This window comes from Planococcus citri, chromosome 4, assembly GCF_950023065.1.
Source record: "Planococcus citri chromosome 4, ihPlaCitr1.1, whole genome shotgun sequence".
Lineage (NCBI taxonomy): Eukaryota > Metazoa > Arthropoda > Insecta > Hemiptera > Pseudococcidae > Planococcus > Planococcus citri.
In genome coordinates this window covers 61079248-61095985 of record NC_088680.1, presented here as the reverse complement: position 1 = coordinate 61095985, position 16738 = coordinate 61079248, and the positions used below count along the sequence as shown (strand labels likewise).

Here is a 16738-nt window from a genome sequence, read left to right as displayed (position 1 = left end):
CAGGGATTTTTAAATGAAGGATTTACTTGCAATATAAGCAAAAAAATCATGTCAGCAATATTTTTCAATTCAGTCAAAAAAATAATTTTTTTTGCAGTTTTGCCAAATGAACGTTTTTTTTGTTCAACAATTTTACTGTTGTCAAAAAAAAAAAATGTTTTGCAATTTTTACAAAAATTAGAATATTTTAGCAATTTTGACACAAAAATTTACGACCTTTCGGCAATTTTGGCAAAAAAAAACTTGACAAAGCCAGGATACATAAGCAAAAAGTGGAACAAAAATAGATAAAACAGGCCAAGCAAGGCTGTTCACAAATCTAAAATTACAAATTTTCAAGACCTTTCCCCCTTCCGTCCCTTCCTCACAGCTTATAAAAAATCAATGAAAACTTGAGGAATTTATCGGCAACATTGTTAACGAAATGGAATATTTTTGCAACATTGTCAATAAATTAGAATTTTCTGCAATTTCAACAAAGAATTTAAGATTTAATCAGCTCAGTTTTTGGAATGTTTTTGCAATTTTTTTCAAAACGAGAGATTTCTAAATGAAGCTTTATAAAAATTTGAACTTTGTTTTTGCAAATTTCACAAAAAAATCAATTTTTTAAAAAAATTTACCTAAAGTTGGGAGTTTCCATTGGATTTGCAATTTTAGCAAACAAATTACGAGTAGGTTAGCAATTTTTTACAATTCAGCCACAAAATAGAACTTTTTTGTAGTTTTGTCAATGAACACAATTTTCGGCAGTTTTGACATAAAGCAGAATATTTTTGGAATCTTGACATAATAATTGTATTTTTCTAAAATTTTAGGATGTTTATGACAATTTTACCTATAAAAAATTGGGCAAAAGCAGGATACATCAGCAAAAAGTAGATCAAAAATGAATAAAACAGGACAATCAAGGGTGGAAGGCTATACTCACAAATCCAAAATTACAAATAAAAATCTTCTCCTCTTTATTAGATTAGAAAAATGCAATCAAAAAAATTACTACTTTAATTTGTCAAAAATGCAGGAACTGTGGCAAGAATTATCGTTAAATTGATCTCCCAATTACTAAAAATTGACAACATTTTGCGAAAATTGTATAAAAATTTGTATTGGCTAAAAATTGACAAAAAAAAATTGAGAAAAATGTCGCAAATATGCTCAGTTGGAAAAAAATTGTAAAAAATTACAAAAAAATGTATCAGATATTGAACTGAAATGAAATAAAATCGTGAAAAAAGTCATATGGAGCATAATAAAAACTGTAAAATTATTATAGACGCCACTTGAAAGTCACCAAAAATTTACAAAATTTCAGAGATACGGAATCGTGTCATCAACTCTGAAATTGAGAAAAATCCTATTAGTCCGGCATATGACAATAGGAGTAATTGCACCCCCCCGCCGATCCTCCGGGACAACTTTTTTCTTAAAGGGGACATCCTAAGGAACATTTTAAAGCAAACTTGCCAAAAAAAAGTTGGCCCTACTTACAAATTGGCGGCCATTTTGATTGACAGGTCAGCCGAAATCGCAGATTTTGCGTTTTAATATAGGACTTGCACGAACTTTTTCAAACTTTACAAAAGTAAATCGAAAGATCATGCAAAAATTTATCACCTGTCAAAATTTCAAGTGCTTAAGTGCGTTTTTCGATTTTTGGTGAATTTTTGAAAATCGAATTTAGGCCAAAAATGAGGGAAAAAATCAAAATTTTACCAAATTGACCAAGAAAGCTGAAATTTGGGATATACTCCATTTTCGGCATGCCAAATCGATTGGAAACGGTTTCAACCCGTTTTGAGCAGTTCTGGAGCCTCCAGCAGATTTTTGAAACTTTAAATTTTCACAAAATTTTATCAAATGGAGATGGAAAGCTGAAATTTACTCTACACTTCAATTTTAACACTCTCTGAAGACTACTTCAGGTGGGTTCAAGTCATTTTAGGGCCTCCAGCGACTTTTTTGAAAATTACTGGAGCCTCCAGTACATTTTTGAAACTTGAAATTTCTCCAACATTAATTTATCAAATGGAGTTGGCAAGCTGAAATTTACTTCACAGACTACATGGTGGTTTCAAATGGTTTTGAAGCTTCCAGCTACTTCTAGGAAATTTTCAATTTTCCAAAAAAACGTCATATAACCTTTCAAAAAGTTGCTGGAGGCTCCAAAACGACTTGAAATTCACCAGCAGTCAACTTCGTAGGGTATTGAAATTAGTTTGCAGAATGAATTTCGACTCTCCATCTTGGTTTGATAAAATTTTGGGGAAATTTCAAGTTTCAAAAATCTACTGGCGGCTCCAGTAATGTTCAAAAAAGTCGTTGGAGGCTCTAAAATGACTTGAAATCCACCAGAAGTCGTTTTCAGAGGGTGTTAAAATTGGATTGTAGAGTAAATTTCAGCTTTCCATCTCTATTTGATGAAACTTTGTGAAAATTTAAAGTTTCAAAAATCTGCTGGAGGCTTCAGGAATTTTCAAAAAGTCGCTGGAGGATCCAAAATGACTCGAAATTCACCTGCAGTATTTCGCAGCGTATTGAAATTAGTTTTAGAATAAATTTTAGCTTTATAATTCCAATTTGATGGAATTTTGTGGCAATTTCGATTTTCAAAAATCTGCTGGAGGCTCCAGAACTGCCCAAAACGGGTTAAACCCGTTTCCAATCGATTTGGCATGTCAAAAATAGGGTATATCCCAAATTTCAGCTTTCTTGGTTAATTTGGTAAAATTTTGATTTTTTCCCTCATTTTTGGCCTAAACTCGATTTTCAAAAATTCACCAAAAATCGAAAAACGCACTTTAGCACTTGAAATTTTGACAGGTGATAAATTTTTGCATGATCTTTCGTTCTACCTTTGTAAAGTTTGAAAAAGTTCGTGCAAGTCCTATTATGTTAAAACGCAAAATCTGCTTTTTGGCTGACCTGTCAATCAAAATGGTCGCCATTTTGTAGTAAGTAAGGCCAACTTTTTTTTTGGCAAGTTTGCCTTAAAATGTTCCTTAGGATGTCCCCTTTAAGAAAAAAGTTGTCCCGGAGGATCGGCGGGGGGGGGGGGGTGCATATACTCCTATTGTCATATGCCGGACTATAACGCGATGGAATTTTTTCATCAATTTTCCAGCAAGTAAAAATTGTCCATCAGGGTTGAATTTTAAAGATTCGTAATTTTAAAAAAGGGTCATCCAAAAGTGAAAATGTGGCAATCCAAAAGTCATCAAAAGCAAAAGGTCATCTTTTTTCATTTTTTAGATTTGGTAGAAATACATATTTTGAATCATCGAAATATTTGTCATCTTTCAAGCTCTCATTCAAATTGACTCCCCCCCCTCCGAAGTGCATGCTTCATTTATTCGGTTTTCGCATAAAAATTCGGTATTCAAATCGAATGAAAAGATTTTCACAACTGAAAAAAAAAAAATTCCGTATAACGAGAGGGCACCCGAAATTATCATGCATTGGATCTGAAAATTTCGTATTCGTTTAAGATGCATGAATATTACAAAACATATAGAAAGCGACATGACACGTTTCAAATAAATCAACAATTTTCTATCCTTTTTCTACAATGTCAATTAGCTTCGAGCTATACAATTCGAATCAGAGAAATAACATTAACCGCGTATTTGAAAATTATAGGTAAATCATGATCTATCGATAAATTATCGCACAAAAACACTGCCCAAGTTTACGATTCGGTTCGCAGTTCCTTATAGCCCGTATATGCCAGTATAATTACACCCAATTATCATTAATTAGTTGGCAATAAAACTTCATTCTTGACAATATAATAATAGGTGTACGTATATCTTTTAATATAGGATGTTGTCATTGAAAACAGAGTTTTGCGCACAGCAACAGATCAAAAACCTTTTTTTTTTTTTTTTTTTTTTTTTTCAAGAAAACGCCAAAACATTACCATATTAAAATACGTATACCTAAATGGGAGTATAGTCTGCATTAGATTCCACAATACCTTAGGGGGGAGGGTAAGAGTTATGGCTATGTGTGTGTGTGTGAGTTTCCGCAACATTTCGTACCTACTCGCGAAATAATTAACCGGAATGCCAGACAATAGCGGCGAATCGCGAACAAAAAGCTGCGAAATACGAGACTACACATACAGAAATTACACAGGGGCCCGGGCTAGCCAATCAACATTACTCATCGAAGAGGTCTAGGTGTACATAGAAAGGAAAAGAGTGCACAATTGCCAGCAGAATGAAATTCTTCGATGTCTTTTTGAATCAGCTCCCTATTCAGGTTCATTATTAGTCCTATCGTGAAGAGCTTTTTAGCTGCGATTGTTCCGGCGACGACGATGAGTTGATTGGTTTGGTTTAATATTATTATGACGACTGGTACCTACGTTTTTATTTTACTCAACCAGTTTGTGCAACTGTGTGAGGGGTTTTTCTAATTGCACCATTAAACAAATCGTTTCCTAGAGTACCAGGTACCTACACATACGTACTCGTATTTATTCTCAAAACGAGTATATAGGAACCGATGCGATGCCATAAATATATAAGAAGTACTCGATGGACTCGTCGTCGTAGAATATTTTTAAGGCAGCTCGAATTTCACACGAGTCGCGATCGCTTTCAACTGTTTACTAATTTCATCTTGTACCTACCTACCGAGAAGAAGACCACGAAATTATCCACCACCAGGACCACGAGTAGGTAACTCGTACATTGTATTGTACATGGTCGTCGTCGCATTAACCAATAAGTCTATTTGTCCAGCACTTGTACTACTCATACCACCATCATAACTACCTACAATATTTTAAATGCCATTAATATTTACACTCCATTATCGTATCTAAAATTCTACACGTTGTTCTTACTCGTATAAGTACCTCTGCATACCTCTCTCTAACCCTATCTGTACCATACGTTCAACTACCTAAAATTTTATATACGAATGATTTATCAGTAAAATCATGTCCCGAGCACATGACACCATGCAGAGTGTACTACCACAACCTCAGCAGTGGTCATCCTCTCGAACAAGAATCTCTCACTGCACCCAAGGTGGTACATTCGAGCACCTTTACCCATTACCCTGTGATCTGATCGGTCCCAAGTGGAAAAAATTATACAAAATATGTACATTTTTTACAAATTAATCACATCTCGAATTTTATCGTCTTATTATACGAAGGATGGCAAACACAGAGCTACAATTTGTCTGCAATTTATCACCTCAAAGCGGATGACGAATCGGCTATCAGTTTTCTACCTACATCGGTGAATTCGGTGGGTTATAAGCTAACCGATATGCAGGCTGCAGCATATATTACATTGTATAAGTCAATCTATATAATGTAATATATGGCGTCAAAAGAGGCGGACAATGCCAACCAATGTTTACATATGCGGTATAATCATTTTAATGGCTTTTACACCGAGGGCTTTGCTTATATTGGTGGTATGGTGCAGCTTATAAGATCATTTGCTTCGACTAGATACCAATTTTTCGAGATGAAAAATTGCTCGTTTGTCATTTTTCCTACACGGTGAATACGTTTTATAGCTCGGATTTTTTTTTTTCCTTTTTCAATTAGAAAAATATGCAAGAGTATTATAGAACGATGCAAATGCAACAAATTATTCAATTTGAATACCTAAGACCTATAGGTGATTAGATTTCTCGTCAAATTTCCACCTCGTTGTTCGGCTCTTCTTTGAAAAAATTGTTCGAGTGGGCAGAACGCGTATTAATACTGATGTTGGACTTGAAGCATTTTTTTATTCAATTTTTATAAAATTCGGAGTTTTTGCATAGGTAATTTGGATCTGTCATGTTAAATTTTAATCTCGATTATATTCTCATTCTTCCATTCAACGTAAATTTTACATTCGCGTTGCCCATGGACGAAATTGAAGGTTTTGTTTTGAGGGGGAGGGGAGGAGAAAGCAAACGAAAATTTATAGGCTGATGTAATTTTTTTAAGCGAGAAGTTTGATTTTTTTGGTTTTAAAATTTAATTTCAACTTCGAAAAAGAAAACCCAATAGGCCCGAACGAAAAGAGGGCAAAAGCTTCGAAAATTTGATTTTTTATCAATGTTTCGATGGGGCTGAGAAAGCGGAGAAAAGGGGAGAGGAGGCAAAATTTATTTATTCTACATTTTTACATTTCAAAAAAAAAAAAAAAAACTAGAAAAATCTTTCCAAAAAATAAAAAAACAGAAGTTTTTAAGAATTTAAGATTTATTCAGCGGTTTTTGGAATTACGATAATTGATAAATAATCAGATATCCGATTTTTTCAGTCGAATTTTAACATTTTTTCACTTTTTTTGTTTTTCGGAATTTTGAATTTTTTGAAAAATTTTGTCTAGTTTTCTTCGAAAATATCAAAATGTTGACGAGATTTTTTGCAAATTGGACGAAAGTTTTTTTTTAAAACCAAAACTCGAGGTTTTTTTACAATTCAGCCTAAAAATAGAACTTTTTTGCAGTTTTGTCAAAAAAAAAGTTTTCTTTTGTCTAACAATTTTTCGTCAAAAAAATACAATTTTTTGCAATATTGATAAAAAGTAGAATATTATTGCAATTTTGACATAAAATCAAGATTTTTTTTGAATTTTTCCAAAAATTTAGGATTTTTTGGAAATTTTTGCAAAAAACAGGACAAAAGCAAGGAGCAAAAATAGTAAAAACAGGAATTGTAAAATTTCTCTCAAAAAAAGTAACTTTAGTAATCAAAAAATCTAGAAAAAATAACCAGAAAAAAAAACATCAAAATCCAAACAAAAACCATTATTAAATAACTAGCAAAAGCTCAAAACAGATCATTATCAACATTTCGAAAGTAAACTAGATACGCAAAAAAGCAAAAAAGAAGCTTGAAAAAATATTGGATTCTGGAAGCATAATCGAAAAAACGTGCCGAACTAATAAAAAAAATTGCAAAATTGAAAGAAGAGGGAGGAATCTTATCCGAAATTATTTCAGAAAATTAAACACAAAAATATCAATTGTAAAATAATTGCAAAAATTTTGACACGAGAGAGCAATCGATGAAAAAAATTATTCGAGTGTTGAGAAAGAATGAACAATAATTGTAAAAAATTTCGTAAAATAAGAAGAATCATTTTAGACCAGAAAACTTATTAAAATCAAAGGTAAGGAACGAGGGAGGGGAGCTTATAGTCCAAATTTGGGAAAATAGTGATTTGTGAAAATCATTTTAAAAATTCGAATGTGAAAAAATGTACCGTGTTTCAGAAAGGGAAAAAAAATCCTAAATTTCGCGAGAAAAAGACATCAAAACTTGGCAAAAATTGACACAAGTTGAAAAAAAATTGCAACAAACTTATTGAAATTGAGAGAAAAATGAAACGTGAAAAAAATTAAGAAAGACCCCCAAGCACAAAATCAGGAGGAAATTTCATAAAAATCATGAAAATTCAAGAAAAAAGGTTTCGCCGAAATTAGGGAAAAAATGTAGTCACAAAAACGAATCGATAAAACTCAAAATAAAATTATGGTAGGGATGAACTCGCGATAATTAAAACTAAAAGTAATGAATTCAGAAAAAAAGCAAAAACATTTTGAGAAAAATCATCAAAAAATTTCGAGCAAAACTCAAGACGATTCAAAAGAAAAAGATAATTTGAACTTGAAAAAAAATTGTTCAAAGAGAGAGGAAATTCCCAGGACCTTCCTCATAACTGAGAGGTAAAGAGAAAGCAGAGAGGGATCAACGAATGAAAGATATCAAGATTCTGAAGAAAAAAAAATCCATCACAAAAGATGAAAGTAAAAAAACAAACTCATTAGAAACTTCCCTCCCTCCCTAGAAAAATAATCAAAATTCAAAGGAAATCATAACTTTTGAAAGAAAAAAGTTCACAATTCCACGAAAATATGAACAAAAAAACGACTAGTTTTTTTAAAGCACCAGATCAGTGATAAAAAACTGCTAAAAAAAACAGTCAAAATTAAGGCAAAAAAATAACCGTAATTTAAAGCAAAACTAAAATCGTGAAAATTCGAAGTTAAAAATTCCATCAAAACTGGAGAAACAAAATTGTAGAAAACAAAATTTCCCACTAAATGAATTAAAATTATTTTTTTCTAGGAGGCTTTGTTTTGAAAATATCCATTAAAATTTATGAATAAGGTAAATACGACGTCAAGATCTCAACAAAGGATTTGCGAATTTCAGGGACGAGAAAGATGGTACAAAATTTACCAAAAAGGTGCGAATACGAATATTTTTCAGCATTTCTCCGATGCAGAGTAGAAGATTTTCTCAATAGAGAGAAGAATGGATTCAAAAAGAAAAAGTCGTAGCAGTCTGCCGCTACGTAAGAGCCAAATTTTTGTACCAGAAACATTGTAGGCTTTTCAAAGCCGATGCTCCCTAAATTTGAAACAGTCAATTTCACTGCTTAGCAGTCACGACATTTTGCCTTTTTAAAGCAGTAGTTTTTCTTCACTGGCAGTAAAAAAAACTACTGCTTTAAAAAGGCAAAATGTCGTGACTGCTAAGCAGTGAAATTGACTGTTTCAAATTTAGAGAGTGGATATGCTTTTCAATTGAAAACATTATTCAAATTAAATGGTGACACAATGACTGTTATTAAACATTACCTATGTATTTAAAGCTTCGCTGCAACGCCACTTTCGTGTATGGGTTTTTCTTCCTAAAACCTGAAGTGTTCTTTTAGCATGTGCACAGGACGACTGACTCCGAGGACAAATCGCGGGGCGCGGGGTCAATTTGGAGGGGCTGTAGGCTTGGCTAAAAGTCGACATTTTCAAAAAACATGTAAAATGGACGAAAAAATCTACTTTTTTGGCCCTGGAGAGGGGTAAAATGGGGTTGGAAGGTTGAAACCTGCAAAAGGCACTTCGGGTATATCCTCCCAATGTACTGTAAAAATTTGGACCCTCTAGGTCAATTTGGAGGGGCTGTAGGTTTGGCTAAATGTCAAAAAACACGCAAAAATCCACTGTTTTGACCCTGGAGAGGGGTCACATGAGGTTGGAAGGTTGAACCCTGCAAAAGGCACTCAAGTGGCACCATTTCATTGTATTCTGGACATTGGGGCTCCCTAGGTCAATTTTAATAGTGATTAGGGGTCAAAATAGAATCAAAATCGCGTTTTTCCACCTTACATTGGGTGGGGATGACCTAGGAATCTGAAATTTGGATATGTTGTTCACAATTGCATTACTCACCAATGGTATGAATTTGGACTATTTTCATCAATTTGGGGGCAAGTTATGCTTGTCCAAAAAAATGACCTTTCTGTAATTTTCAACTTTGACCCTCCAAACTGCAGGGGTCAATTTTAGCCCCCGAAAGAACCCCATTCCCCAAGTTTGACTTTATTTGATCGATTAGAACCGGTTCCAGGTCATAAAATGTAAAAATTCAAGTTTCGGTGAAACTTCTATATAAAATATAAAATGACTGGCCTACCGCAAATAGCCCTTTTTTTACAAAAATTTGGCTAAAAACAAGAGCCTTGAAAAAAATCCAACCCCAGATCATTTTCCACTTCACATCCATAAATTCGGAATCGATCGCTTCTAACCCTTCAATCGTCCGAAATCCAGCACTAACAAACCGTAGAACTTCATAACAGCAATTCATTTCAAAATTCTACATACTCGTAAGAAAAATTACCCAAAAAATTAGCACATTAGAATCCTCTGCTTACTAGCACAGTCCAATGAATCCAGCCCAGCGCCAAAATCCCCTCCTACGTCACTCGGTCACGAATCATTTATCGAGTAATTTTTTCCACGCGTTAACTCATACGATCATCTGGTAATAACCTTTCATTAAAGCTTCCTGGGCGTGGGTTACGTGTAGCAAATTTGACATACTCGCATACCAACTTATAGCAATAGCATCATATCGCACATGACCTATGTCAAATACGGCGTGCCGCGTCCAATACACGTTCTCGTCCTGCCGCAGCATGCCGCACGTATCACTCTCTAATACCCAGCCATAGCCATAGCCAAAGCCATCTATATTGCCATATTCGCATCTATACTATTAGTAGGTATTTTGAACGCCAAAGTCGGCAAATCACCGATCAAAGATTATCGCTAACACCGTTATCCACAGTCCGCAGCTGCAGTTAAACCGGAACCGTTTAGGTTTTTTTCTATCACTCGATCTTCGTTCCGGTCCCGGCCACCGACCGTATCCGCGTATCTCCCACAGGCCACAGGCCACACCGCCTTATACTTGTAGCCGAATCCAAATCACTCAGAGTAAAATTTTCAAACCGTGTTTTACAACGTAATAAAATATAGGTATAAGTAAACGACGGCGACCACTCGGTTTAAACCCAAAGTCATAAAATTTTCAACTTTGATCCGTAATAACCGCCGTTTATTCGCAGTCTGATAACATAGTCGTCGTGCTACAGTTATGTCAATATCGGAGTTAATATTTTGTAGATTTTCATCTCTGTCTATACTCACGTGATGTGAGATGAATTCCAGACTCCAGTCGCTTAATTACCCTACTCGAGCATTCTCTTTCTCCCTTATAAAAATAACATTACGTATCAATTAGCACGATATTGCGAGCCAAAAGATGAGAAATTTGCTGGAATATTTACTACGATAACGGTACCACAGACCAAAATCTAACACCGAGAATATAAATTTCGCGCTAAAAAAATGCCACAGTCGAACCTCCGCGATTATCTTTCGCTCAGGTACACTTTTCCCCTATTTTATATACCTTTTTTTTTTCTCTCATCTTCTTATACTCGTATACCTAGGAATATAAAAATTACGCAATACGAAGCCTTCATCTCGACTGAAAACTATTTGACCACATCATACGAAAAGAATCTCGTTCTATCCGAACCAAATTAAAACCCATCTTTTAAAAAGAATTTAACACCGCGCGTATACGTAGATCTAATGATTATTAGGGAGCCTGTCTTTTTCAGTGAACCTATCCTTATACACCGGTTCCCGCTGCTATATAATGTCTACATGTACTACGAGCCAACCAATTACACACGTATCCTTCCTTTGCTTCATCTGAATAGGAAAGATGATGAAAAAAACCTAGGTACTCCTCCGACGACGTCGCCTTCATCAATTGTACAGCTAACCCTTTCAATGCTCTGTATACCCAATGAGTACCAAAATATATTGCGAATTATGCTGCTAATTACGCGACAGCACCTGCTCTCGTATTATGAATGAAGATTTACTAGCTTTTTTTTTATTCAGCTTGCCCCCCATTTTTTTTTTTTTTTCAAGAGTCGACTCATGCAGTCTTTCTGTCTCATCTCGAGTTCGCATTCCTTTGAGAGAAGAATTTTCCTATAGCGAATGAATAAAAAGAGCGAATTGTTGTGGCGCGCATATTATATGTATAAAAGAGAAGTATAATACATATAAAAATACGCGTGTATTTCTTGCAAACACGCACCACTGTTCTATACTTTGGATTATGGACGTGTTTGCAAAACATGCAACTTGAAGAACATGCGAAAAATCTACTCGCGAGATAACGTGTCTATAAGGTACTTCAAACACGAGCACTAATTTTTACAACACTTTTTCAATTAGATGTGCGTAATTTTTTCGTCTATCAGTGGTTCGATCGTTCATGCTGCTGAAGAAGGTGGTTTCTTTTTAGCTTCGTTCTCGTTTACGGACATTTCACGAGTGAGTTTGTTTATTTTTTTCTGCTACGAATGAAAACCGTATCGAAGGTTTGAGAGTATAGCGAATATTACCGAAGAGATGGTATACGAAAGAAAAGTTTTCTAATGTAGAAATTAAATAAATTAATAAATGGATTAGATCCCGGGGAGGGGTAACGAAAAAGGATATAACAAATAGGGCGATTAATTTCTAATCGCTTCAAAAACGAACCTTTTCGTAACTCTATTTATTTTGCAATAACAACAATAACAAATTCTTTGGATTACTTCAGATAACGGACCTCATAGCCAAATATAACTAAATTAACAAATTTTAAATACAACGAAAACATAGCCAAATAATTATAATCGCGAATCCGCGACACTCCCGACGAAAAACGAAATTTTAAATTTAAAATAATAAGTAAACGAGAAAAATTATGATGTTTCTAAGGGATACAATTTGTTAATGGGACGGGTAAGTTTAGAATTTTTAGTTTCAACAATTGCCAACCTGATATTACCTTCCGAGCTAACATTAACATTAAATTACTTTACCAACTTTCCACTCTCCTCTAGGACAAAATTTTTCATCACCTTCAATTAATATGATATCTCCTACTTTAGGAACTAAATCTACTACATTTTTCTTTTGTTTTATACTAATATTACATTCACAAAGACTAGTTAAATATTGAAATTTCCAAACGTTCCAAAATTGATTAATAATATCATTAGATCTTTCCCATAAATTTGTGATTACATCGCGTTTAATATTTTTAACATTATCAATACCTATTCGGAATAAAATCGAATTTAGTATTCATCAAATCATTAGGTGTTAATACATTACTATCATTTTCACAGACGTAAACGATAGGACGCAAATTAATTACAGAAATTACTTTGTACAACACGGTTCTTAATTGATTTTCTGTTATTATACAATTAAAAATTGTTTTCTTTAGCGACATTTTCACTATACCTATTAACCTTTCATAAAAACCGACATGCCACAGGGCATATTCAGGCAATAGTTTCCATTCTATCGAATTATTTTTACAAAAATCTAATACATCATCATCAGAAATTATTTGTTTCCAAAGATTTTCAAAAGCTGATTTAGTTATTTTAAATTGCGTTGAGTTATCACTTATCACAAATTTTGGAATTGTGTGTAACGCTATAAAATTACAAAAAGCGAGTAGGAATTCTTGAGTTGTCATATTCTCTAAAAGTTGTAAATGAATCGCACGTGTTATCATACAAACAAAAATACTAATAAATACTTTTTTCTGGACTGAGTTAAACTGACGTATAAAGGACCAAATGTGTCAATGCCACAACAGGAAAATGGACTGCTTTGATTTACATAAAATTCAGGTAACGGAGGAATTGCCGGATATTTATAAGGACCACCATCGTAGTATTTGCAGTTAGCACATTTTTTTAGAACGTAGTACACAGTCGATCTGCCTTTCGGAATCCAGAAATTTTTTTTCAATTCAGAGAGAGTATGCAAAACGCCGACATGATAGTTATCAATATGAATTTTTTCAATTAGTAAACAAATGAAGAATTCTTTCTCAGGTAGAAGTATTGGAAACTTTGCATTATCATCGAGACATGATTCAACTAAGGGTCCACAACAACGTATAATATTTTGAGAATCACGTTTTAAACCAAGTGCATTAGGTTGAGAAATATCAGGATAATTTTTGTTTTGGATATATATAATCCACTGGTTGAAAGCTTCTTCGGTTTTCTGAACAATATTATTCGAATTGACATTTTTCATATAGCTTAACGTTGCATCAAGTAGATAGTTGAGGGTTTTAAATTGAGTACAATCAATTTTAAACAGAGGCTGAATTACAGCTGTACCTTATTATTCGAGATAAGTACTGGTTCTGGTTCAGGTTCAGGTTCGGATTCAAATTGTAAATTCATTGCCTTTGGCCAAGGGACTTCCATTTCTTTCAACCATGTGGGGCCTTCCAATGGAGAAGGAGAGGATGACTGAATTTTCAATTTTACAATACCTCGAGAGTATGATTCTGTCAGATTTACCTCCCCCTCCAAAACCTTGATTCAATTCATCATCATTCCTCGATTTGAGTAAATCAGAGAGCCCTTTTTTTCAAAAAAAATGATTCTCTGCGACTTTTCTCGGTCTCTTAGACGGATTTTCTTCAGATTTTCAGGTCTTTAAAATATCAACTTATCACGAAGGGAGAAAAGGAGGATTTTTCAAACTTCGTGAGCGACAAATAATATCATCGGTAATTCACAAAAGCAACTTGTTTGCAATAAAAAATGTGAAAACTATACCTTCCACTCTCGAAAAACATTTCGCAGATTTTTTGAGTGGGGGGGAGGGAGGGTGAAGAATATTTTCTCGTATTTTTCGATAAGTTAGTTCGAAAAAATAAAGGGGCGGTAGTTCAAGTGAAGCAAAACCAAATTTTTTGGAATATTTTTCAGATTTCTTACTTGGTGTTTTTAAAAAAAGTTTTCGAACGTGATAACTGTTATAATTTGAAAAAATGTTTCAACTTTTGATGCTTCTTGAACAAAATTTTCAATTTGTTTAATATTTCTCGATTTTTTTCCAAGACATTTTTTTTTCAAATTAAGCAAAATGATCAGTTTATGAGGATTTCATTTCCGGAATTCTCTGATTTGGACGTTGATATTTTGAAATGATTCCCTGACATTCGCAAAAAATGATTTGAAAAAACACACTATTTCCAAGGTTGAAAAAATGTTTGAACTTTCGATGCTAGCTTTTCGAACAAAATTTTCAATTTATTTGATACTTCTCAATTTTTTTCCAAGATATTTTTTTTTCAAATTAAGCAAAATAATCAGTTTACGAGGATTTTATTTCCGGAATTCTCTGATTTGGAGGTTGATATTTCGAAATTTCCTGACATTCGCATGAAATGATTTGAAAAAACACACAATTCTCAAGGTATTCGTCTTTCAAAAAAAAAAAAAAATTAACAATATTGAATGTGGACATTGAGAATGTATTTTTCAATAATGTAAGATTAAACAAAATTTCATTCATTCATTCATTCATTTTTTTTTTTTTTTTTTGAAAATTTTGAACGAATTTGATGATGAATAACATTTTTTTAGGACTATTAAAAACAATGAATAAATTCACATGAATAAAATTCCAAATGTTTTTAAAAAATTAAAAAAAGACGTATTTAATAAAAAATACTATTTTGCTTTTTTTGCAAAAAAAAAAAAAAAAAAAAAAAAACGAAAACAAAATAGATCTTTTTTTGGATAGAGAAATCTGTTGGAGAAAAATTTTCTAATTCAACTGCCTAGATTTTTTCCAACCATAAACGAACTTTTCAACTCCTCATGAATTTAATTCCGATTTTTCTTTTTGAAAAAGCACGAGAAACGACAATTTTGAAAAAAAATAATTTTGCATTTTTCAAAAAAAAAAAAAATGTTACAGGCGATCCCTTTTTGGATAGAGAAATCTGTTGGAAAAAAATTACAAATATAATTCCGAATTTTAAAAAAATGAGCGAAAAACAACAATTTAGAAAAATATATCATTTAGCTTTTTTCGAAAAAAAAGAACGAATAGATATTTTTTTGAATGAAAAAATTAACTGAAAAAAAAGCCAAACAGTTCAGAACAGCACCAATTTTTTTGGATGAAAACATTGGCTGAAAAAAATTTTCCAAATCGACTGGTGAAAATTTCAATGGTACCTAAAACTTGAAGGTAATCATTGCCTTGAATTTTAAAAACGTCCTCCTACAATTTCTTCAAAAAATTTGTCAAAAAATCTTCTAAATTAGAGTTTTTATGCATTTTAATACATCACTAAATTTGTACAATGATTCGAGGAAAATTGCAATACTTGAAATACCTCTAATCTACTGTCAAGTAAGTATTATAAGTTTCAAATATAATTATTAGCACCGAAAAATTCAAATTTTGAACTTTTTTCAATACACACATTCCATTTTCATAAACTTTTTCATTTTCAATAATCAGTCGCATTTCTATTTAAAAATTTGGTACAATTTAGTTACGTTAAATGCCACAGGAATGTGATAAAAAGACCAACTTCTCAATTTATTGTTCCAGCCTCAGCTCGACTGCCTCGTTCAACTTTCAAAATTGAGAAAAAAAACAAAAATTCCGTCCTCAATTCATCGAGTTTTTTACTTCATTTTTTCAAAGATTTTGAGAAATTTCCGAAAAACGAGACAGGGTGGTCCATAATCTAAGATACCAAAAAAAGAAAACTATATGACTTATACTTATCATTAAGAAGGCAAGATACATTTTTTTTTTAGGATGGTTCAATTTGAGACATTTTCTACAAAATAAAGGAAACTCGATTTTACTGTATAAAATTTTGGTTTTCATAATTTTTTTTTTAAACCCTAAATTTTCTCCAAAAAATATATTTTTTTGCGATAAGTAAAAAGTAAAGGTATCTAAAAAATCCTATTCCTTATCAGAAAAAAATTGAAGAGAAACAAAACTGCTGAATTGAAAGTTTCTCGTCCTTAAAATGTAATTCAAATTCCTTCATTCAAGAAAATAAATATTCTTCAAAAAAAACAATGAAAAAAAATTTTCTGGAATGATTTTTGTTCTTGAGATATTAAAAAAAAATAAAAAATAAAAACAGGTTGAAGCGAAAAAAAGAACCATCAATTTCAGATAAAATGTTCCCAAAATGATAAATAGTGACTTGGCAGCGCCAAAACTTTTTTCTGAATATTTTCCAGATTTACAGTAACTACCTGCATAGAAGCTTAAAAAAATCGCGATTTTTACAAGAGCTAGGGGACGGGAAAAGGGAGTCAAAATAATTTCAAAAAACCGATACGACTTCAAAAATTCAGAAATACTCTGTGACAGCAAAACCAAGCCAAAAATAATGGAAGTTTTCGATTACCTACGTACGATTAAATTTTCACCAAGTCAAGTTTTTCGGTCCCTAATTGATGGGGGAGGGGGGGATGACTGAATACAACAAGACTAAAAAACACGTAAATAGAGCGTATAAATTTTTTACACTCTCTTCTTCCTCCAA

At 32.9% G+C, this 16738-nt stretch overlaps 1 protein-coding gene across 1 annotated transcript in view; it reads right to left on the bottom strand.

The window, feature by feature from the left end:
- ft (cadherin-related tumor suppressor fat) overlaps nucleotides 1-16738 on the bottom strand; it is a 245041-nt gene that overhangs the window by 221985 nt on the left and 6318 nt on the right. The gene's annotated exons all lie outside the window — the stretch shown is intronic.